This window comes from Chelonoidis abingdonii, chromosome 2, assembly GCF_003597395.2.
Source record: "Chelonoidis abingdonii isolate Lonesome George chromosome 2, CheloAbing_2.0, whole genome shotgun sequence".
NCBI lineage: Eukaryota > Metazoa > Chordata > Testudines > Testudinidae > Chelonoidis > Chelonoidis abingdonii.
In genome coordinates this window covers 42,537,895-42,563,259 of record NC_133770.1, presented here as the reverse complement: position 1 = coordinate 42,563,259, position 25,365 = coordinate 42,537,895, and the positions used below count along the sequence as shown (strand labels likewise).

The 25,365-nt window shown below is 42.3% G+C and overlaps 1 protein-coding gene across 2 annotated transcripts in view; it reads left to right on the top strand.

Moving 5' to 3' along the window:
- The window catches only part of CACNB2 (calcium voltage-gated channel auxiliary subunit beta 2), a 463,236-nt gene that overhangs the window by 92,285 nt on the left and 345,586 nt on the right, over positions 1-25,365 (top strand). The gene's annotated exons all lie outside the window — the stretch shown is intronic.

Here is a 25,365-nt window from a genome sequence, read left to right as displayed (position 1 = left end):
TTAGTCGATAGCCACCTTGGGCAAGTGCCAGGGAGGTTGATGAGGAAGTCTTGCAACTTCATGGGGGCATTGGATTGGGCTGTGCATTAACAACAGTAGATGTGGGGAGAAGTGCAGCCAGGACTCGAGGAGGAGGTGGCTGGAAGAAGCCAGAAAATTGGGCTGCCAACTTGGTGCAGTGAGGTAGATGTGAGCCATGGTCCCCTCAAGCCACAGACGGAGGCCATGATTTCCCTAGACCCCTCAGGGGGTGCACACACCCCTGAATTTCCCCAACAACCCCCCTAGTTTTGTGAGCTAGTTACATACCAATTTAGTGACTGTTTATGGAAATCTGAATTTAACTGAAACATTAATACACACTTTAAAAAAGTTATATACAGTGTATGATAAAATATGTGTATCTGAAAAAGTATACTATGAAAAGTATGAACACAGGACTAGCTTCTTGCTTCCTTTATACAGCTGTTGTTTTTTTTTGATGTCAGTTCGCAATTCATGATGAGGCCAAGCCTATAATATCAAATTATGATTTGTAAGCAAAGTCTAAAATGAGCTCTCCCTGACAGTCATTGATGAGCTGGAGGCTGCAGGGTCCAGATATTACATTTCACACCTAATCTTACCTAAGGTATCCAGCAAACAAGACTGTGTTTATCCAGTGATAGATTTTTGGCTGGGGTTGGGTTTTCAAACCACTTGAATGTTGGGGCGGGTCTGGGTGGGGATGGAATGTTGTTCTTATTGTTGAAGTAAAGGGCGAGTAGAACTGTTACTTGCCTGTGATGATTTGAAGGCATCAAGAGGGAGAGTGGGGATCTGCCCCTTCTCCATCTGTTTAAAGACGGCTGATTAGGGCTCCATAGATAGCTTTTTGTTTGTTAAGTGGACCACTAGCAGCTGAAATCACTGACAATCAGTTCTAAGTGCTTAGTTTCGCTTGTCGGGGACAGCATTTCTGAGAAGAGACAGCCCAGACCTGCACTAGCAGGCGAGGTTCCCCACTGGCGCTCAGCTGAAATCATGAGCTGGGTGGACCCTTCAAGACGACCATCAGCGGGCACGCTGGTAGCGTGCAGCAGAAGGTGATGCGCGGGCCATTGGCAACAGAGTAGGTGGAGTGAACGGTGGCCACAAACAAACAGCCATGACCGAGAGCAAACAGTGAGCAGCGAAGGAAAAGCAAGTTGCTTCTTGCCCCCACCTCGGGGGTGTGCTTCACGTGAAGCACCTCTGACCTCTGATCTCCATGCCAAAGACACACCGAGTGAGATGGGATGCAGGTGTTGAGAGAAGTGAGGGAGGTTAAAAAACATTTGTTGTGGCTATATTTTGTGACTTTGTCCAGAATGCTAGTATTAGTGGATGGGATGGGCACTTACTATAAATATGTTTCCTAGTCGGCAAGATTTTTACATGCATTATTGCCCAAGGTTGTTATCCTCACATTGTTGCTATCTTGAGCAGGTCATGTTGGAGTTTCTGCTACTAACTTTTTTCATTATTATAATTAATTTTTACATAGAAGGTCATACTGGGTCAGACCAATGTCCTATAGCCCGTATCCGTCTTCAAGTGTCGAGGCCAGCTGCTTTCAGAGGAATGAACGACACAAGCTAGATCTCAAGGACCATCCCCTGTTGCCCTTTCCAGCTTCTGTGAACAAACAGGCTAGGACACTCAGAGCATTGGATTGCATTCTTCCCATACTGGCTAAATTGCCCAGTGGACCTATTCCCAGGATTTATCTAAGTTCTTTATAATCTGTTTTAGTTTGTGTTCAACTCCCCCATCTGTAAAGGTTTTCCCGGGCATGACTTATATTTGGCTGAAGTACTTCTTTGTTTTTTAAACTGCCTGCCTATTAATTTCACTGGGTGGCTGTCAGTTCTTGTGTTACTGTGAGGATGTAAATAAGATTTTTCCTTATTCACACTTTCTTCGCACCAGTTAAGATTTTGTAATCTCTATCATACTCCCCATTAGTCTCCTCTCATTTTTCTAGGCTGAAAATTCCCATCTATTTTCACCTCCCCATCCTGTTTGATACCCCTGATTATTATAGTGCCATCTCTGTTACCTTTTCCAATTCATCATTAATATTTTAGGATGGGTGACTTGCCAGAGTATTCAAGCGTGTGCCATGTACCATTGATTTAATAGTATTGGCCAATATATATTTCTGTCTATTATCTACCCTTTCTTATATATTCCCAACTTTGTTTGGCTTTGGTGACTGCTGTGCACATTGAGTGGATGTTTGTCAGATAACTATCCAGCCAGACTTCAAAATCTCTTTCATGAGTGTTAAGACAGGTAATTTAGGACTCACTCATCTTTGTTATGTTGAGTTGGAGATTTGCTTTCAAGTGTGCGCTTACTTTGCATTGTATCAACACTGGATTTCATTGCAGTTTTGTTGCCCAGTCACCCCAGTTTTCGTGAGCTAGGGCCGTCCTTAGGCTTTATCTGTGCCCTAGGCGAGTTTATTAAACTAGTGCCCCTGTGGCTGTCTTGCTCTTAGCAACACAAACATAAGCTTACAGTATTCGGAAAACTGCACCAGGCAGTGTACTAAAACCAGTTTATACTAATTAAGCACACTGTAATGCTAATTGAACTAGCACTAAAATAGCTATCTAGAAAAAATATCTGATTTTGACAGAATGATGCAAATAATTAATTTTTTAAATTTGTCAAACATTTATTGGAAATATTATGTAGAGGTTATTGAAACAGGATTAGTTTTTAATAAAAGCAATCTTTTCTAGCTTTTTGGCTGCAAATCAGTAATAATGTCATCGTATAACAAGTCACGCAAAGGACAAAGTTGATGTGTTGATGCTAAGAATAGCAAAGACCAGTCAAGTGTTCCTGACTCATTGTCAGAGCGGAGATAGTTTTAATGAGCTTTAGTTTGAGAAACTCCGCTTCTCCTGATGTACTGTTACAGGAATTGTCAGTAGATAATTGGTGGCAGTTGCTGGTATGAATAACTGTACATTCCTCATTGATTTATGCCATGTGCAAACAAACTCATTCTTCGTACAGTTCAAGTCCATTTTAAATAAAATGATCACTGTGCTTCAGGAGGCTCTCTAGTCTGGGTCACTACGTGGTGCTCGTGTGGTCATCTGGCCCCACAGGGCGTTCTCAGTGCACCTCGCATACTGCCGGAAGATGGCATCTGCCAAATGTCGCCGAATTCAGCGGCCATTTGGCCGCCAACGCCTCTGGATGACATGGCTTGCGCCGAATTTCGGCACAGCATTTCGGGCGGATGCTCATCCACCACATGGTCCTTCGTCTGGCACCCGCCAGCGAAAAAGGTTGGGGACCACTGCTCTAGGTTCTTGCACTTTGTCATTAGGTGCTCTTGTTTTCTATTTCGTTGGAATTTAGTACCCACTAGCCCAATTGCCAGCGAGTGAATGGAACCCCAGGCAGACAGCGGGTTGAGTGGCTCAGCTGGGGTCTCAGCGGACGACCTACTCAGCTGCTGCCAGCCTGGGGTCTTGGGGTCTCCAGGCCAGCAGCAGGTGCTGGGTCGGACTGGCAGCTGGGACCCGATGGCAATGGGGCAGCAGCCGAATCCCAAAGCCACCACTGCTGTAGATCAGCTCTGCTGACATGTTGCATATGTTGCTGGACCCTGCTCTATACACTAGTAAGGAGATGGCATTTACAGTTGTTGGAGGCTCTATTTAGCAGTACAGGGCTATAGGAAGTCAGTCAACATTTTTTGTTTCTCTGATGAAAAATGGTCCACTCCCTTCCCTACCAACTTGTCACAAATAATTGTCAACAACTTAATTTCCTGTTTTTGGCTAGATATTGATTTAAAAAAATATTGAAATTGAATCAGGATTGTTACAAGCATTATTTGGCAAACAATTTGCTCAATGACAATCAAAATGACAACACAGTACTGCTTCATGCTTGGCTCACCCTCTCCCCCAGCCTGCTGGTCAAAGCTGCAGTAGAAGAGGAGATAGGTGGAAAACTGCACATCTTGGGGTGCAGAGTGCAACGCAGCAGCAAACCCTCAGGTCCGTCACACACCAATGGGCCACCGCCAGCTCCACAGACCATAGTGAGTTAGCACAGCATTTGATTCAGGAGGCACCCATGGAGCCACAGCAGCTCTCCTGCCCTGTGCAGCTCCCCCCGGATGAGATGGATCACTGCCAATCCGGGGAGAGATGCACTCCCCAGCTAGGGTGACCAGATCCAGATGTCCTGATTTATAGGCCAGTCTCAATATTGGGGCTTTGACTTATATAGGCACCAACTACCCCACCTAGGGTGACCAGACAGCAGTGTGAAAATCAGGATGGAGGTGGGGCAATAGGAGCCTATATAGAAAAGACCAAAAATTGGACTGTCCCTATAAAGTGAGACATCTGCTCACCTACCCCTGTCTTGATTTTTCGCACATGCTATCTGGCTATCCCCGCCCAGTCGTGTGTGACCATTCCATGCTGGCCTGGCTGCGAGGAGTGAGTTATTTCACTGTCATTCCTCAGCAGGTAGGCAGTCAGCCTCACCTCCCCCACGCACCTCACCCAACACAGCCCTGACAGCCCTACGCCAGGGGAAAGAGTCACACTCACAGGTAAGCATAGGCGGCAGGTTTGTATAATTTTTGTGGTGGCCCAAATGTTGCCCTCCCTCAGACTGTGCTGCATTCGGCTCTCTCTAGGACCCAGCAGCCTGCTCTTACATGCTCCACTGCTTCCCTTCTGTCTGGGCTCCCGGCAGAGTGGTGCCCTCAGCAGAGTGGGCCCTACGCGGCTGCCTATTCTGCCTATGGCTAAGGACGGCCCTGTTTGTGAGATCCCTTTGTAGCTCTTCGCAGTCTGCCTGGGACTTAACTATCTTGAATGTTCTGTATCATCTGCAAATTTGCCATCTCACTGTTTACCCTTTTTCCAAATGAATATGTTGAACAGTGCTGGTCCCAGTACTGACCCTCAAGGATACCACTATTTATCTCTCTCCATATACTGAAACGATTTTTTTCTAGTCTGTGTTCATACTTTTCAAATCTAGTATACTTTTTCAGATACACATATTTTATCATACACTGTATAAACTTTTAAAGTGTGTATTAATGTTTCAGTTTAAATTCAGATTTCCAAACAGTCACTAAATTGGTATGTAACTAGCTCACAAAACTAGGGGGGGTGTTGGGGAAATTCAGGGGGTGTGTGCACCCCCCTGGAGGGGTCTAGGGAAATCATTGGCCCCGTCTGTGGCTTGAGGGAGACCATGGCGCACATCTACCTCAACTGCACCAGGTTGCAGCCCATTTTTCTGGCTTCTCCAGCACCTTCTCCTCGAGTCCTGGCTGCACTTCTCCCCACATCTACTGTTGTATGCACAGCCCATCCATGGCCCCATGAAGTTGCAAGACTTCCTCATCAACCTTCTCCTGGCACTTGCCAAGGTGGCTATCGACTATACCGAGAGGAGGATGCTGAACGGGGAAGTGCTCTGTGATCCTATTTCCGCTCCTCCCTTCAGTCATGTATCCGGGAAGAGTTCCTCTGCACCACGTCCACTGGCTCTCTAGATGCCTTCAAGGAGCAGTGGGTGCTGTCCGGGGCGCTCTGCTCTGTCTCCCGCTCTGGCTACCTGCTTTTGACCCTGTAACTCGCTCCCATCCCTAGTTTCTTATTTGTTATCCCCCAACTTTAGTTGAGCCCTAGGTTCAATGGCTTCTCCTCTGAGGCTTGGGTAGTGGCCTTTAGATGTGAGTGGGCTTATGCTCGCCCACCCCCGGGAACTCAATAGGTGCACTGATTTACCCTTCCAACAGAGCCTGCAGTGACTCAGCCTTCAGACATGCAGAAGCAGCCTGTCCCTCAGCAACGGCTGGATCAGATGGGCCCCCAGGGTCAATATTTCACAACCCTGCCAGAGCTGCAAGTCAGTCTGTGCAACAGCACTACCTAGCCAGGAACCTGCTTGCTGCCTTACAGTGTAACAGACTCTATAGAATACCAGCCTGCTCTTGATCTCGTTCCTGTTCCTGCCTCAGCCTTGCCCACACCTGCTCCTTTCTGCTCCAGCCTTGTCCTTGCCCTTCTCTGACCTTGCTCCAACCCTGCTACTGACTCCACTCCCACCATGCCTCTGCCTCCTGACGCCCCTCAGACTCTGACCACCCAGCTTCAATCTTTGGCCTGTATCTGGACTTTGGCTACAGTCCTGATTTGGCTTGTCTTTGGACTCCAATCTTGTTTTTGACCCAATCTGTCCCCGGGCCCCGGTTCCAGTGCTGCCCTTATCCCAACCTCAATCTGACCCTATGTCCACCTTTGACCTCTGCTCCAACCACTAGGCATGACTACTGTGAGGCAGTGCCTGACAAATAGTACTAAGTGTAGATAGTGTAGTTTGTAAAGTTGGTTCCATATATCATCACAACTGCAGAAGAAGAAGCTGGGCTTTAAGAGATTTGCATCTGATGAACACGTTAGGTGCTTTAAGTGCCTGGAAAAAAGCCACTGTCTTTCTGGGTGCTCTAACTGCTGCACTTTCACTCCCAAAGCATGCAAAGACAGGCAGAATAGACTACAGGTGCTTCTGCTTAAAGAAGCTCTTTCTATTAAGCTGTCTGGTTCTGGAGGGTCTTTGGCTCTGAAGACTGAGAGGCTTGTTTTGGCTCCAGTGGCTTCCTCCAGCAAGGCTAAGTTGTCTGAGGTTTCCAAGTCATTGAGATCTTTGTTGGTGCTGGTTCATGATCCTTCTGTTAAGGCTTTGAAGGCAACTTTGATAGAAAAAGGGCTGACTGCCTGCTAAGAAACATAGAGCCATTTTGATTCTGACTATATTGGTCCTGAAGAAGAAAGCTGAGGGAGAAGACAGCCTCTGTTAGCAGTGCCAGATCCCATACATCAAACTTATCAAATCCATCTGATTCTGACATAGCCTCTACAGCTCCACTTTGAAACTCAAATCCGTTCTGGTTTCCACTTACAAGTTCAGTATTTCTCTGTATCCAGTACTCTTCAGGCCTCCACTTTTGTTTTGAGACCATCCTCGGATCTAAAACAGGATGTTAACAGTTGGAGCTGATGTGCACTTTCCTTCACTGGAACATTCTGAATGACAGGAAGTTGGCTATGAGGAAGAGATAGTCTGCATGGGTTCTGCCATCTGCTTCCCTGAATAGAGGAGAGGAGCAGTGGAGATTCTAATCTTTCTCTGGATCAATCTATGCCTTTTCCTCCAAAGAGTCCTATGGATCTTCAGGCAGATCTTTCATATCTTTTCTCTCTCTTCGCCTATGGTTCTGTTGCTGTCTCTGGTGCAGTCCACAGTGGATCCAAGGTCAGATCTTCCTTTCAAGGAGGCTAGAGGAAGAATTAAGACACCCGATTAGTTCATGGGTTGTGCTTCTTTATCCTTTTGCTCCTCCTCTTATCGGCATGTTTCTGAATCCCAGCTACTGGTGAGATCGGCAGTCCTGGTCTTTATGGCCTTATTGGATTCCACCTCAAGAATGTTTGGATCTTTGTCCTCATGGATGGAGAGGTGATGGTTTCATCTTATAACGATCTGGTGGCTCAGCAGTCCTTGGATCTGGTTCCTCTGCATCCATTGGCAGATGGTCATACCTGATACTTTTCTGAAGAAGAGGCTGAGGAGATAACTTCTTTTCTTTGAGTGATCCAATCCACCTTCAGTGCTCTAGGATTACTCATCAACAACATGGCTAATGTAACTCCATTAAAGGAGTACTACTGAGGGAAAAATCTCTGACAACAGTACCCTAGGCACACGCATACCTGAAGTGGAATGGACACTTGCAACACATCTTAAAGAACAACAGTTACAGAACAGATTAAGAACTGTCTCTTTTTGAGCAGAAACAAATGGATATTAAGCTTGATTCTGATTTATCACCTCATGAGCAGGTAGGTGTAGCTTCTGCTTTCTCCCCTTCTGAGGATGCTTTTGACCTTCTAGGCTACATTTGGTTCCATGACCTTGTAGACCACGTTTGGTAGCCACATTGAATTTACCTTTGGTGGCTCTGGAGGAAACCTCCCATCCAGTATTTAACATTCTTTGGGCTACCTCCATGAATAGGATGTTGCTCCCTATCCTGGAGAGTCTTTTGCAGCCTGCTAATACTGTTTGGTCAACTCCTGCTCCCTATCAACAGATTTCCAAGAAACCAGACAAACTGCATGATTCTGTGAAGGGTTTTCTGACTTTCAGATACATCCTGTGCCAAATTCACTACTTGTGGGTGCTGCAAATAACAGGTTTATGTCTGGCCAAACTCACTTCACTCCTGCTGATAGAGGGGGGAGAGAAATTGATGCACTTGGGAGAAAAGTTTTTTCTTCCTCTTCTATGGAAATTAAAGTGGCTAATTATCAGGCGGTGATGTCCCATTACCAATTCCACTTGTGGGAAAGGATGTCTTTCTTTGTCCAAGATTTGCCAGATGATAAAAGCTTAAAGCTATTTTGACAAAAGGTCAAAGTGTGGCAAAGCATGCCCTCCTCAGAGCATTGTTTGATGCTTCAAACTCTTCCACTGGAGCATTGTAATCCACAGCTATCTTGAAGATACATACTTGGCTTCATTCCTCTTCTCTGGCCATGGACACCAGAATTAAAATGGTCAGTATCCCTGTCAAAAAGATGATCTTTTCAGCAAATAAGACTGATGAATTTTGGGAAAAATTAAAGGAAACTAGATCCACTGCTTGTTCTTTAGGTCTTTATTCCTTGATCAGAAGGGGACCTTTTACTCCTGTTCAGCTTCAGATCTGCTTATTTTTCCTCAAATCAGGGATGTCAGAAACAGCACCAGTAAACTCCCTCTTCATTCTAGACCCAGCATAAAAAGAGGTCTTTCCAACCTAAGATTAAACAGTCTGCTTCATCTGCTTCACCTTCCTTGAATACCAGGCCTTGGATTTGATGGGAGGTTTCAGAGTAATGGATCAATTAGACAGGATCCATCCCTTGTATTTCAGGACAGAATAGCCCAATTCCTCAACACATAGAGGCTGATTACATTGGACTTGTGGGTGCCATAAATTATAAAGAAAGACTATGTCATTAAAAGACTGCCCCCTTTCAATTCCACCTAGCCTTCTCTTTTCAGGAAACCTTCTCACAAGGTTATTCTTCTTATGTAAATACACAAGTTGCTTCAAATAGGAGCTGTCAAGGTGGTACCATAATGTCTGTGTGGTCATAGGTTCTATTCAAGATTCTTCCTGGTACAGAAAAAAAATGGGGGCTCCATCCAGTGTTAGATTTAAGAAAATTGAACAGATACATCCAGAAGTTCTGGTTTCATTTGTTAACCTTGCTTGCATCTATGGATTGGTTTGCCGCTCTCAATTTATAGCACACTTATGTTCAGATCTCTAGTCAATATGGTCATCGAAAATACCAGAGTTTAATGGTGGTGGGAGGCCATTTCCAGAATAAGGTGCTGCTGTTTGTCCTGCCTGCAGTGCCAAGTGTCTTTTCAAAATGCCTTTCTGAGCTGATGGCACATCTGAGAAAATGGTGTTTTTGTTTACTCGTCTCCAGAGGGATGGTTGTGAAAAGCTCCTGCACATGAGGGTATGTAACTTCACAATGCATTTACAATCTTCCTTTTTTCAGGTCTGGATCTGCTTTTCAGTGTTAAAAAATAAATCAAATTTCAGTTCAACTGAGAGAATTTTTTATAGGTTCTATAGTACCAGAGAAAGATTTTCTTCCAGAGGACAGGTTTCTGAAAATAGGGAAAGTGGTTTTGCAAATTCAAGCTTGCCAATACTCTTCTTGGCATGTACCATTTATGTAACTTCATTTGCTTGTCTCATAATCAAATAAATGCAGCACTGGATGTCTTTAATCTACAAACCCAATATGGATAATTTTCAAATGTTTGTCACCATGCCTCAGGATGTTCTAAATTCATTGAGGTGGAGGACAGAAAGATCAAATGCTCTCAGAGGTATCCTGTTCAGTCCCCCTTCACCATAGATTAAAATGCTTCCAACAGTGAATGAGGAGCCCACTTAAATTGGTTTACAATCCGAGATCACTGGGCTTTTAAAGAAAAGTGTTTACACAAAAATGTGTTACAATTAAGAACCACTTATTTGGCCCTCAGATCCTCCCTTCCTCTTATAAAAGGGATGGTTGTTAAAGTAGTAATGGACAATACAACTGCTGTTTATTACATGAACAAACAAGGGGGAGTCTCATTCGTCCCAGTTATGTGCCAAAGCGGTCAAGTTATGGGAGTGGTAAATTCTTCCAATGTCCCTGCATTTAGAAGGCACCACACTGTACTAGCAGATTGTTTCAGTAGAGACACTTCTCAGATTCACAAGTGACCCTGAAGAATCAGTAATCAAGATGTTTTCTCCTATTGGGGTTAGCCTTATGTAGACCTGTTTGTTACAAGGATCAACAAAAAGTGTGCTGTCTTCTGTTCAACAAAGGGGAGGGTCCATCTCAGATGACTTCCTTCTGTATGCCTTTCCTCCCTTTCCGTTAATTCAGAAAGTGGTGAAGAAGATGGGTCAGGACAGCACAAAATGATATTGATGGCTCCAGGTTGGTTGAGACAGCAATGGTGTATGGACCTCTGTCAGGTCAGATAGCCTTTACATGTGTGTCTCTCTGTCTCCAGATCTCTTGCCACAACAACAAGGCAGGCTCTTTAATCTGAACTCTCAGTCTCTTCATCTGATACCCTGAGCTATTAGACTTCATGTAGTCTTGAACAGTCCTATTCCTTTTTGGTATAGAATATTGGTACTGGTTAATTATAGAAAACTGTCTCCTAGAAACTGTTACTATTTTAAATGGTCTAGATTTTTTGCTTGGATGCTTGGAAAATCTGATTTTCCAGTTTCACCTTCCATACCATGTATTTTGGAATATTTAATATACTTAAAATTTGAAGGGTGAGCTAATACTTCTTTAAAAGGTCCCTGGTGGCTATTTCAGCATATCATGTTTTGGTCAGTGGTAGATCACTGTTTTGATTCTGTTTAAAAGGTTTATGAAGGGGTTATCTAACATGTATCCTCCTTTAAAGGTCCAGTCCCATCTTGGGTTCTCAGTCTGGTCTTATTGTGCTTATTAGGCCACCTTTTGAACCCCTGGCAGAGAGTTCCTTATTTTATTTGTCTATTAAAGCAGTGTTCATTATTCCTATAAGGTCAGCCAGAAGGGTGAGTGAATTGCACACATTGATGGCTAACCCGCCATTTATGGTTTCTTATATAGATAAGGTGGATCTTAGACCTGATCCCAGGTTTTTACCAAAAATAGTATCTGAATTTCATATCAGTCAGAAAAGTAATTATCTGATTGATATGAGCAGTGCTTCAGACACTATTTTGGACTTTGTTCCCAACTCCTGTGTTTTTCAGCACTGCTTGTCAAACTGTCTATAAATGGAAAGATGCAGAGCTACTTGATGAAGAAATGAGTTACTAACTTCTCACCAGGTTTCTTTGAGATGACTCTTCATAGTCACACTTCTTGCCCACTTTCCCCTCTTTCTTAGTGTCTTGTTATTCCCTTCTTTCAGAGAATCTTATTATGGTTTCTCTGGGTTAGTGGTGGAAGGAGCTGAGGCAGTGTAGAGCGCAGTGCCCCCTTTTATAGCTTCACTCTTGGAACTTTGGGGATGATGAGTGGAGGGGTAGGGAGGTGTGCATGCGTGCTCTAATGGGCACTGCTTAGAAAAGGTTCTACCATTAGGCACCATCAGGCAGTCTAATACCCATAAGAGTAAATATGCAGAATCATCTCAAAGAGCTCCGATTACAAGTAAGTAACCTTCATTTCTCAAACTGTAGACCAGGTTTTAATAGAGTGTCCTTAAGCCCGCCACCTTTCTGATTCATGTTTGTGAATTTCCCTCACACTGGTGAAAGAATAATATCCTAGTGGCAACTACAGCAGTAGCTAACCATATTAGGAAAATACTTAGCACCTTGAAACAAGGACAGCCAGTACCATGTGATGAATGAGCTTTCCATGGACTGCCAGCAAGTGTTATATGAACAGCACTGGTCCGTGGAAACAGCAGTTTTAAAACCACTCCTTTGTATTACTGGGTTCTCTTTCTGAGGTCTAGTTATTTTGTATAATTACCCTGAAATCAAGGAAAAACACTCCATTCCTATTGTCACAAATTCAGTTTTTAATTTGTGGCCTGTAGTATTTGATTGCTGAAGGGTAGGGATAGGGTCCAGAGTGACCTAGACAAATTGGAGGATTGGGCCAAAAGAAATCTTATGAGGTTCAACAAAGACAAGCGCAGAGTCCTGGACTTAGGACGGAAGAATCCCATGTACTGCTACAGGCTGGATACCAACTGGATAAGCAGCAGTTCCGCAGAAAAGACCTGGGCATTACAGTAGACAAGAAGCTGGATATGAGTCAACAGTATGCCCTTGTTGCCAAGAAAGCTAACGGCATATTAGACCGCATTAGTAGGAGCATTTGCCAGCAGATCAATGGAAGTGATTATTCCCCTCTATTCGGCACTTCTGAGGCCATATCTGGAGTACTGCATCCAGTTTTGTTCCCCCCACTACAGAAAGATTATTCCCCTCTATTCGGCACTTCTGAGACCATATCTGGAGTACTGCATCCAGTTTTGTTCCCCCCACTACCTGCGTCTGACGAAGTGGGTATTCACCCACGAAAGCTCACGCTCCAAAACGTCTGTTAGTCTATAAGGTGCCACAGGATTCTCCGCTGCTTTTACAGAAAGGGTGTGGACAAATTGGAGAGAGTTCAGCAGAGAGCAACAAAAATGATCAGGGGGCTGGGACACATGACTTATGAGGAGAGGCTGAGGGAACTGGGCGTATTTAATCTACAGAAGAGAAGAGTGGGGAGGGGGATTTGATAGCAGCCTTCAACTACCTTAAGAGGTGTTCTCAGTGATAGCAGATGACGGAACAAGGAACAATGGTCTCAAGTTGCAGTGGGGGAGGTTGAATATTAGGGAAAACTATTTCACTAGGAGGGTGGTGAAGCACTGGAATGGGTTACCTAGGGAGGTGGTGGAATTTCCATCCTTAAAGCCCGGCTTGACGATTTAGTTGGGGTTGGACTAGATGACCTCCTGAGGTCTCTTCCAATACTAATCTTCTATGATTCTATGATATTTATTCTGTGAGTTAGAATCCACTCACTACCATTAATATTAGTAACCTTGTAAGTGTCCTTCAATCACAAAAAAAGAATCTGATTTTAATCTTGTTTTAATTTTTGGCGGGGGGAAGAGGGGGTGTCAGATTTTCATGTAGGCTTTTTTTCCCTTCTAGCTTCATTGTCCATAAATTCTATGTGATGCTTTAGAAATTGCCTCTCAGTGGTCTGGAAAATTCCTCAATAGCTGCCAGGACTTTTTGTTTCACTGTCTTTCTTCTCAAATTACCTTGAAGAATTCTGCCATTCTTTGTTGTTCACGTGTTTTTTTTAAATGGGTGATTTTATTATTTTTACAATTGTGCCTATTAATAGTTATCTATTGTTCAGTATTTTTGGTTATCAAATTGAACTTTTTGAGTTTGTTATTTCTAATTTAAGGGCACATTTGTGTCCATCTATCATTTCAAATAGAGCTTCTTTTATCTCTTTTACTGCAGACAAACCATAGGATGATCCATATCTTCTATCCTTATTTAAGGCTGCTGATATTCGTGGTAACCTAACACAGAACATTATTACCTTTCAAGGATATGTGTTGAAGTTTTGGGGCAAAGTGATATTTTTTAATGTTATGTTTTGGACCAACAATAGGATTCTGGTCATTCCATGATGCTTTTAAGTTGCTGTGTTTACCCAACTAAAGAGAAAAGAAACTGTGCTTTGTGAAGAAAACATTTTCAATCTGTCTGGCTCAAAACATATTATGTAGTCTAAGTTGTCCAGAAGTATAATTCAGCTCATTATATAAAATTGTTTATAAAAGTAAGGAAAAGTTGGAGCCCAATTGTGTAAATTAAAAGAATTGTGATAGGGCATCTTCACTGCTCCTGGTAAAGTCATGGGGAGCTGAACATTCCTAGAAATGGAAGGAAATGTTTATGGTTGAAATCACCAAAATGTGTGTGTTTGGTTAATTTTAATGGGACAAAGCTGCCACCTGTTTTTGACATTGTTTATCTGGAGTCATTGAAGGGGACAAAAAGAATAGGGGTGTACTCTTTTCTTTGTTTTTATCTTTAATATAAGGTTACCTATCTTCAGTAGTGGTGATGGCAGAAGTAAGGACATATTTTCACTAGGAATGTTAAAGCGCTGCTGCGGCAGCGCTTTAATGTGGCTGTGTAGTTGCGGCACCAGCAAAAACCCCACAACAACAACAACAAAACAACAACAAACCACACCACCTCCATGAGGGGAGTAGCTGCCAGCGCTTGAAGCACTGTCTACACGGTCACTTTGCAGCGCTGAAACTTGCAGCGCTCACGGGGGTGTTTTTTCACACCCCTGGGCAAGAAAGTTGCAGTGCTGTAAGTTCCAGTGTAGACAAGGCCTTAGTGAGAACTTGACATGAAAACTTGGACTACAATCAATTGTTTAATGTTAAAGCATTAAACAAGGGTTTTATTAAAGTCTTATTTATTGATCACCTTAGCACCATAATAAAACTTAATAGATGAGGGGAAGGAGTAAGAAAAGAATGTTACTATTTTATCTGCAAAGAAACACAGCTAGAAAGTTATTTCTATTTTTATTCTGGTGAGTCAAATGCTATACATTCTGGTTGCATTACAGGGAAATCTAGTTCTGATGTGACGATAGGTGCGTTCAATAAGATGTTAATAAAATACATCCCATTGACCCACGAAGTGGGGAGGTTTTTTTCATGATTGAACACTGCATAGAGAAACTATGGTTTCTGTGGGCAGTACTTCTACCAGAAATTTTGGTTGGTTGCAGACTAGTCTTTTATTTGGATTGGGTAAATTTAATAGGTAGGTTCCTGTAAAGTTTTTAATATAACTCTGAATTGAACACAATTCTGGTAACCCTGCGTTATAACATGGTAGGCCAGATTCCTTTCCATTGAAGTTGCAGGGTGTAATCAAGGGCAGAATTTGGCCTAGATTCTTCTCTCTCTCTTTATTATTGCTGTTGTGCTTACAGTTCTGTTCCCAATTCTGAGTTTTGCTCTATTTTCCACTGGCACTTTGCTTCTGATGTGGACTATTTGGGTACTATAGCACCAGTCACTGGAGATTTAAACAAAAAAAAAGTGTTCAGGGAAAACAAGAGAGCACACAAACGTTGGTGTCCATCCCAGTAAGCTTGCATGATTTGAACAAGTTGACTCCTTCTGGTCATTCCCACATTTAAGGCTTTTTTCTAATAGTATCTACTTCATTTGTATCTTAAGTGACTGAGAAGCTTTTTAAAACAGATTCAAATAATAGTTTGAGGCTAAACCAATAATAGAATATAGTCTATAAGTAACGTTACAGATTGCATGCTAAAAGTATATATTTTAAAACAAATATTTCCTGTTTTGTTTACCTGGCAAGACCTGAGTTCAGGTTTCTGTGTTGTTGGGTTTTTTTTGCAAGAGCTGATGCTATCAATAACACTAAAGGCTTGTAAGGAACACAGCTCCTTGTCTACTTTAAGTGTGAATGATGGAATCAACTCCTACAGAAAAAACTCAGGACCCTAAACCTCAGAATGGGCAGGAATCAACTCCTGCCGAAGAAACGCAGGACTTTGAACCTGAGAATGGGCAGGTAAAACAAACTGAAATTTAAATTTACCTTTAAACTTTTATTTTAAAAATAAGGTTACCGTATCATATCTTTATTAATAATTTCAGATTTTAAATAGTTCTTGTTTTAACTTATATTTTTAGAAAAACATTTCACTTAAGTTTTATGGATTCCATACAGCTTCCGTAGAGGTAAGAGTGCTGATGACAACATCATAGTAGTGGCTTTTTCAGGGTCAATCATTACATACTATACAAGCCCTCATTGCTTTTTATATAGGGTGCATGAGGCTAGTATATATTTCCACATCTCTCTCTAGTTTTCAGTTGGAGGAGCAGGAGAGAGTGTAATAAAAGTAGCCTTATGCTCGCCAGCATGGTTGTCTCATCATATTTGGCCAGAGATTATCACTAGGGTTGCCACCCATTGTGGGTAAACTGAGTTCATCATAACTCCAGGCAGGCTATGAAACACCAACATTCTCATTTACTGCAGACCTATATGCTCTGCCTCCCATAGCTATGCTAGCATTGAGGTTGCCTCTTTCTCTCAGCTCTACCTCCTGCTGTCCCTGTAGCAGTGTGTGTGTGTTCCAGGAGACTGTGCAGAAACACATCTGCTACACATGCTGGGGGAGAAGGAAGTTAGAATACATGTCAGGGTCTTCAAGATCCTGCAGAAATCAGGAGCTCCTTCCCCACAGAATGTAGGAGTAACTGGGGCTCCATGGGAAAGGGAACATTTATAATACAATTAGAACATCAGGAATGTTTAAACTTTTGGAAGTAGCAATGCAAGAGTCTTAGAGGTTTTGTTCAGCACAAAACCTTTAATCAGTATGTGTGCAAAATTTTTTTAAAAAATCTCATACTTTTTGCTCGCCTTGTTGAGCTTTTGTTTTTACTGTGTAGAGGGAAACAAAAGATACGGTAATAACTATAAACAGGGGGTACTTGCAACCATGACAGTCTGCAATTTAGAAACTCAGCAGCATCATTTGGATGTTACACTGGAGAAGAATAGTCCTATTATAAGACAAGGCTTTTCTTGCCCTTTTACTTAAAAAAAATCACTAATAATACACACATATTGTGGTAAATCAAATTCTATAAGATTTGTTGAATTTCTCTGCTTGATAAATTATAGATACCTGGATCAAAGAGATGAATTTTATTATAATTTCATCTAAGTTACAACTGAGAAGAAATAGGTCTTAGCAATATGTCTGTTTATCTAGTTATTATTTCTATAGTGCTTTACAATTAGGCTTGCAGAATTCAATTTTTTAAAATAATTTTAACTGAATAATATTTCTATTTATTTTAAAGCTTTATGTTTATTAAAATGCACAGTTTTGCAAAATTATGGGTTTTAAGCATTTTTTTCATTTATAAATTAAAATTTTTACAGTTGCAGGAAATTATGGGGAGGTCAAATGATGGGACAGTCAGGCAATTATTTAATGACAGTAGACATCAAAATTCAAAAAGTTAAAAAATTAACTTTTAAGACACAGTTTGTCAACATCACATGGCAAGTTATACAAAGTAAATATACCTAAATCAAACTCTAAGAAGTTCTCAAGCAGCATTTTTTCCCCTTTGCCTACCTGTCCAGTTTGATTATTATCAATGGAAATATTTTTTGTCCGTTTGCATGTGTACAGTGAAATCAACTTTTACTGACACTTACTGATAAAAATCTAATTCTTCCAAGCCTATTTAAGATGTAAAGTGCTATAAAGTACAACTGCTTATTATTACAATGGTTTAGTCATTATTGTAATATACTCACTGGTTTTGTTGTTTACTGCAGTGTATATGAGTTGTGATAGTTTTACACAGCTGTGCAATTTGTGCAGGTTATGCCCTAATTTCTCCTCACTGACCTCAGAAAAGCACGTGCCATTGTTACAGCTCCCTTTTGGCAGAGCATATAGCAGTGTTCTGCTCCAAAGCTTGCCCTTACAATAGTGCAGAATGCAATAGTATGCTTGTTTAATGAGCAGAAATGATCAGATTAGGTGTCCTATATTCTTTACACTAGTTTGCAAAGTGGTAATTGACATAAAGTTGGCCCTGTTGGTCTTTTCAATCCTTAATAGAATAGGACCTTGGCTATATTCAAGACCTGCTGGCTGAATCTTGACTGCTTTCTTTGCTCTGTCACTACCCACCATGGCCATAGGCGACAAAACGTTTACCATGGTGGTCCATAGGATGCAAACTACCCTTATAGCATTTACCTCAATAAAGCACTTTCCACTTTTAAATAATATCTGGAAAAAGTCCCTTTTCCTGATCAGAGTTTTATGATGTTTTAATTATAGTTTTAAAGCCTATTATCAATGCTTCAGACTGTATGTGCAGCCATGCCCTGGTATATGAGCATGTCATGATTTAAAATAAAGTTATCAATCTCTGAAAATATTACTGAAATATCAAAATTTTGATAAGAACTTATTTTTTGCTTCTTGTATATGTACATCAAAATATTTATATTTCATATAGCTGTCTTTGAAACCCTTTTTATTCTTATGATTTAAAATTCATCCAGAGGCGAGTTGAATACCGTAATGTGTTAACACGATTATTCACACAAAATTGATAGTGAAATGTACCTCAAAAAAGCATTAAAAGATTAGATATTCATTATTATTATAATGAACAATCCATTCTATTTAATTTACCATAACAATTTAATCAGAGACTTGCTGATTTAAACCTTTGGTGTTTGTAACATTATCAGAAAGATGATTTGGTTTAATGATGCAGCATATTGAGAGTAAACGATAACCATTGTAAATGATAAGAGATGTGAAAATGAAAACTGTGGGAGATTCTTAATTTACCTTCTGTACTAATCTGTCCTATTTAAAAGGTAAATTGCAAAGGTTTGCATAGAATTAGTTAATAGTATAGTTAAATGTTGAAGGTCCTGAATAAAAAAGGGACAGAGTAATATGTGCACTGAATGCAACTAACCTTTCAAAAATCTTTTTTGGTTATGTAAAGACCTGCTGACAAGCTCCCAACTGTTGTGACATCTCAGCAAGAAGAACCTTGTTAAGAACAATGGAGCTACATTTCAATATTTAGAAAAAAAAATTCAAAACATTCTGATGTACTTTTTCACTGCTACTTCCCTTACAGCATGTTAGCCAGTTCTTTTGCTCTTGTAGCATTTCTGGTAATTCTCATGTCCCAAAATGCTGCATTCTGGCATGTGGTGGTGATTGGAATCAGCCTGAGGAATTACATCTTGGAAATGACAAAGAAATAATAAAAGAAAAGGTTAGCTGAAAATAAATTATGTCTAGTACTCTTCTGACCCTTGCTATTTAAAGCATTGAGCACATAATTATGTGGTTAACTAACTTTCCAAAGAAAGCTTATGCAATTCACAATCAACACGAACCATGATGGTTGAGAGTAAGAGATGGAATTTTTATTCAGGCATTTAAACCAATTAAAGTGGCTACATACATTCAGAATTTGGGCATGCAATGTGCACACAGGTGGATTCTTAGCATGCCATTATCTATTTCATGTGACAATGCAGAATTTGTGTCTATCATTTAGATGATAGTTTTGAAAATTGGGCTAAAAATACTGGACTATATTTTTTTATGTTACATTTTTAACAGAAAAGTTAATTCTCAAGAATTGGAAAAGAATGTACTATAATTCCTTTTGAGAAAAATAAAAAGGCTCTCAGCAGACTATTCAGCAAAGTTAATTAAAACTACATTATTTCTTCTGACATTTCCTAGCTTCAGTACTTTTCCTAGTCTGTCTTAAATACAGTGCAGTGATGTTTTGTTAGTGTTTTAGTGTGACATAAATAAAAGTAAAGCCCTTTATTAAGACTGAAGAAGGCTATTGTTATTAACAATGCAAAATGTTCAATCTATGCTTTTAAAATATTTCTGCCTTTTTAGGAATGTAAAGAGGGAAACTTACAGCGTATTTTGGAAACTAAGCACTTCCATTATATGATGATGTGCGTGTAGTTCTTGAACTTTTAAAATAATGTTTGGTTTATGAACTTTTCAAATTGATATAGAACAGATTCTGCTTGATGCTAGAAAGTAAACAAAAGTTATAACCTGCAGTTTCATTAGATATCTGGACTAAGTACAAATCACTATTAATGCCATTCATCTTTTGACCTTTATGTTCTAGGGGGACATATGATAGATTTATGGACCCACAAGGTCTTCGTTAGATACCATTGTGTAATGTGGTGTGTTGTCTTAAGTGAATGTAATGCTTGTGAAAACCAGCAGATTAATAGTCTTGGAAACTGAAGACTCTTATCTACAGAACAGATCCGGCATGGGCAGTGGCAATCCCAGTTTCATACAGATGATAAGTATCAAAGGGGTAGCCGTGTTAGTCTCTAACTTGACACCATGCAAGGCACTGCATTTAGCTGTGTGGAGTGGAAATCCATCAACACAGTTGATAATGATTTTGAGCACTAATAATCTAGTTTGCATTAACATTTGTAACTAAGAAGTGAAAGGGTTATCAAAGGTAAACAGAAGCCCCTATGGGCAGCACAACAAGGTGGTTTCATGGGGGGGTCCAGACTGAAAAAAGGCATGCGACCCAGATGGCAGGCAGATACTTTCCTGCAATGGACAAATTCAGAGGCCTACACAGAGAGACTTCTGACCCTATGCTGCATGGCCTTGTCTCTTAAAGTGCCCATGAGCCTACATAAAGGTGAGTGAGATCCTGTCTCTAGACTGAAGCAAGTCTGTGGTGATTCTCGGGATAGTGGCTTACCTCTGTCTATCCCTAAGTAACTCAACATGGTTGCCAGCTCTTAAGATCTGTCTTGGATACTGCCTGGCAGCATTTCCCAGTTTGTTCTGCTTGATTTCCCTTTCTGTCCCTCAAAAGGACCTTGCTAACTGCTATTCCACTAGCCAGTCCAAATAGATCTCACACAAAGAAGCTAGTATTGGCTCCCCTTTGAGGCACAGATTCATTCATTTACAATCTACCTGGTGGAATGTTTTCTTTTCCTGCTCAAGTGGTTCCTGATCGCTCTGCTTTTTTCAGGCATTCACAAATACAAATGACTCTTAGAAGGATCTCAGGTCTAAATCTGTTCAGGCTCATCCCCTATTTTTGTAAAATTATCTTCTTCAAGGAACAAAACTCCATGTCCATACCCACGTATATCTCCTTCACTATGAATTCCTGTTTCCTCTCAGAAGCTCCATGTATTCATCAGGAGCCTTTTTGTGATTGAGATAAAAGTTGAGGTTAATATTTTTTTTCTTAGGAGCAAAACTGTTTGTAGTGCTGGACATCACCCATCTGAAACAGATTACTTTCTGTACTCACATCTTGAGGAGCACTCACATCTGTCAGAACTCCCAAAGTCCACTGAGACTGCCTGCCTCTGTTAGGTGCAATGTTATTGTAGCCATGTTGGTTCCAAGTTATTAGAGAGACAAAGAGGGTGAGGTTCTTTTATTGGACCAACTTCTACAAGGTGGAACAGATTGTTTAGCATCATAGTTAACACAAGTTTCAAGGAACCTGTAACAGGTTGTGCTCATCACCTTGGCACCTCCTGCTGGTTGCTCTGGGAATAAGCTGTGTCCATCAGCAGGGCACCCTCTTCTTGTGGTGTCTCACTCTCCGCCACCGCTTCTCCACTGTCTCTGTTGTCTGTGGGCACCTGCGTTGCTCCCAGACCACTGCATCCTCATCAGGGCTGGCCCTCCAGCTGTGCCCCAACTCTGTTGTCTCTCCTCTTCCGGGGAGACCGGCAGTCCTTTGCCAGACTTTCACCAGAGTGGTGAACTGCAGCCCCTAGTCTAGTCCCTCTCTCAGGAGCAAACTGCAATCCCTTGGCTGGCCACTTCCCTTAGTGGGCAGTGGGGCAAAGGGGGGCCCAGGCCCACCTGGTACTCTGGACCCTGACCCAGGGACCTGATAGCTGGCAGCTGCTCACTGCCTCTCCTTCCCCTCTGTCACTACCTGCTTTCCCTGGGCCCCTGCACCTACTTGGCCCCTGTATCAAGGCCACAGTCTGGGAGCCAGCCAGGCTGGAGCTCTGCTTGCTCCCCTGCAGGGGCGGCTCTAGACATTTTGCCGCCCCAAACACGGCGACATGCCGCAGGGGGCGCTCTGCCAGTTGCCGATCTCGCGGCTTCGGTGGACCTCCCGCAGGCGTGCCTGCAAAGGGTCCGCTGGTCCTGCGACTCCACCGAAGCCGCGGGACCAGTGGACCCTCCGCAGGGACGCCACCGAAGGCAGCCCGCCTGCCACCCTCCCGGCGACCGGCAGAGCGCCCCCCGCGGCATGCTGCCCCAAGCACACGCTTGGCGTGCTGGGGTCTGGAGCCACCCCTGCTCCCCTGACCCTGGCCAGCACTGCTCTGTCCCAGGTACTTCACCCCGCAGCCAGTCCTCCTCCCTCAAGCTCCAGGGAGAGACTGAGTTCCTCTCTGCTCTGTGGCCTTCTTATAAGGCCTAGCCTGGCCCTTATAGACTGCTTCCAAGCTTCCACTTGATTGGCTCCCAATAAGCCCTTCCAGGATTGGTTGGGGCTCTGTGCAACCTCTCTGGCTTGCTTTAACCCTTTCCACACCAGAGTGGGACAGCTGCCCCACTATAGGACCATTCAAGGTCAGGTGGCCAGTTAACACCCCTCCAGTCATCGGAGGAAAGGACGGGAGCGGGAGGTACTTGACCTAGAATGGTCTGTTGAAATACATGTTAACTACTTCTGCTAAACAGTCTGTTCCATCTTATATTTATGTGTGATACTCGAAGTATGTTTCCCAGGTCTGAAGAAGATCTCTGTGTGAGCTTGACAGCTTGTCTCTCTCACCAGCAAAAGTTGGTCCAATCAAAGTTATTACCTCATTCATCTTGCTTTTGTTAGGGGAATTAATTTCCCAGTTTTGTTGGGATGCCTCACCCTCTGAGGTTTCCTACTGTTTTTGAGGGAATGGTTCCTCTGATTGGGGTACTGCTTCCATCTGGATTTCTAACTACTTGTGCTAGTATGTATGGTAGGGTTACTGAACAGTCATCACGGTTAACGTTGTTTCGTTGCTGATCAATTAGAGAACATGCTCATTTAAAGTTGCACAATGCTCTCTTATAATATCGTTTGGCAGCTACCAGCTTTGTCCACTGCTTGCAGGAAGAGCAGCATGTTGGAGCTAGCTGGTGGGGGCTTGGACCCAGGGTGGACCAGCAGCCCCCCATCAGCTCCCCGTTCCCCTAAGTTCCGTGTTCGACAGCTGCCCAGAAGGCTGTCAAATGCCGGGCAGTTCAGCTGTCCCTCCCCACATTGCCATGTGCTGCTCCTGCCCTCTGCCTTTGAGCTGCTCCCCAGAGCCTCCTGCTGTTGTGCGGGGAGGGGAGGGGGGAGAAGAGGAGGAGCTAATGTCAGGGTGTCCCCCTCCCTCCTGTTACTGCACCCCACTAACCCCATTTCTATAGAGCGAGGGGGAGCTTGCTGGCAGCAGCTGCTGTCTCAACTTGATGATCTACTTAAAAAGGCAGTGTACTTAGAGTGGGGTCAGCTTACTTGAAGGGCCAATGCGCATCTCTCTCTCACACACAGTGTGTGTCTGTCTCTGTCTGCTATGTTGTCTCCCCTCCCTCCATTCGTGCTACCTTTTAGAGTGTGAGGCTACATTAACAAGAATGGGATAACCCTTGAAGGCTCAGCCGATTGATAGTTCATATGACTTATCCCATCCTCTGACTTCACCACCTCAACCAAGCCTCACAATCGTCATTGCTGTGTAACAATATTAAATTGTTTGTTTAAAACTTATACTGTGTCTGTGTGTTTGTGTGTGTGTGTGTGGAGCAGAGTCTTTTATCTGGTGAAAAATATTTCCCTGGAACCTAACTCCCCCTCCCCTCCCATTTACATTAATTCTTATGGGGAAATTGGATTCGCTTAACATTGTTTCGCTTAACATCGCATTTTTCAGGAACATAATTACAATGTTAAGTGAGGAGTTACTGTATGTACCTGAAATGTAGACTCTCCTACTTATCCTGATTGGATTTTACAAAAGCAGCACTAGTTCCTACTTTTTGTAAACTCCTTCCTCATTGAGACTCAAATAAGCTACTGAAGATGAGATCTGGAGCCTTATTGGCAGGGTGCTTTTGTTATCTGTGCATGAGCAGACTGCTGTGAGACAGAGTATTCCACCAGTCAGCTGTTGCCTCTTCTAGACCAGATTTCCCCTCCTATAGTCTGTACCAATGAACTACTGCCAAAACAAATGCACACAGATGGCAGGGCCTCATCTTAAAATAATAATAATAAAAATGCTTTATTATTTCATCTGGACATTGTGCTTGAAGCTCTGTGTGGGGCCCAAGTAAGCTGCTGGAGAGGTGTGAGTCATTACTGATAATAAGTGGTCATAGTTTAGGCAGATATAAGAGCTGTGACTCAACAAACCTTTTGAGCGGTGATCATGAAGAGAGCAGCAAACAGATTTCAGAGGGAAAGATAGCTAGGTGCCTTAACACACAGATCTCAATAGGTTAAGGAACATGAAATAAAATATAGAATAGATACCAAAGGATAGAAAATGTGCCAATGTGGATTATATCCAATTTCTGAATAAAAATTAGGAAAGTTACATTTCAGTGAAGAGCAATCTTTTTGGAGAAGATGGAGAAACTTGAGCGGCAAGCAGGGGCTGCACCAGCCTCTTCCCAGTGGGGGAACTGGAGGTAGGCTAGACACTACCATACCATGCCACCCTTACTTCTCCACTCCTGCAGGCAGCAGCACTTCCTTCAGAGCTGAGCACATGGCCAGCAGCATCTGCTCTCTGTCTCTGCAGCTCTGAAGGCAGCACTACTGCTAGCAGCAGCAGAGAAGTAAGGTTGGCAATAGCATACCATGTCACCCTTACTTCTGCATAACTTTTTACCTTTGTACTGGGAGGAGTGTCTATGAGGAGGCACAGGCAAATTTTGGGGTGGCTATAGCCCCTGCAAGCTCTTCCCCCTCCAGCAACGCCCCTGGCAGCAAGTGGAGCTGCTGAGAGAAATTTGGGAAGCCAAAGTGGCATATAAATGGAGAGGTACTTGCCGATGAACGATGGGTTAGCTGTGGAGAAGCTGAAGGAAAATGGAAAAATGTGGAAACTAGAAAAAGAAATAAGGACAGCAGCAGGAAATAGTGTTGAATTAAAAACTAAAGCTCATATTTATCAGTATTCTTATGCATTCATGATGATAGTGCTTCTAATTTTATACTACAAAAATGTCTCCAACTCTTTTTTGCACACATTTTTCTCTTGTGGGTCAAGTAACATATGCTGATAAATGCATACAAGTTTTTGCAGAAATGTAATTTTTTTTCCATGTAAATTACTGAAGAAAGTGTATTGTATAATATAATTGATAAATAAAGTCCATATATATAACTTATATACAGTATCCTTGTTTAATTTGATAACAAATAGATTTTTGTCCGTGTTAATAGCGGTTCTATATTACCTTTGAATTTAGAATATCTTCTTCAGCAGAGTCGGCCAGTTAATGTTCTTTTACAGAGAATTCCACAAAAAACAAATATCTTTCAAAATTGGATGCCACGTAT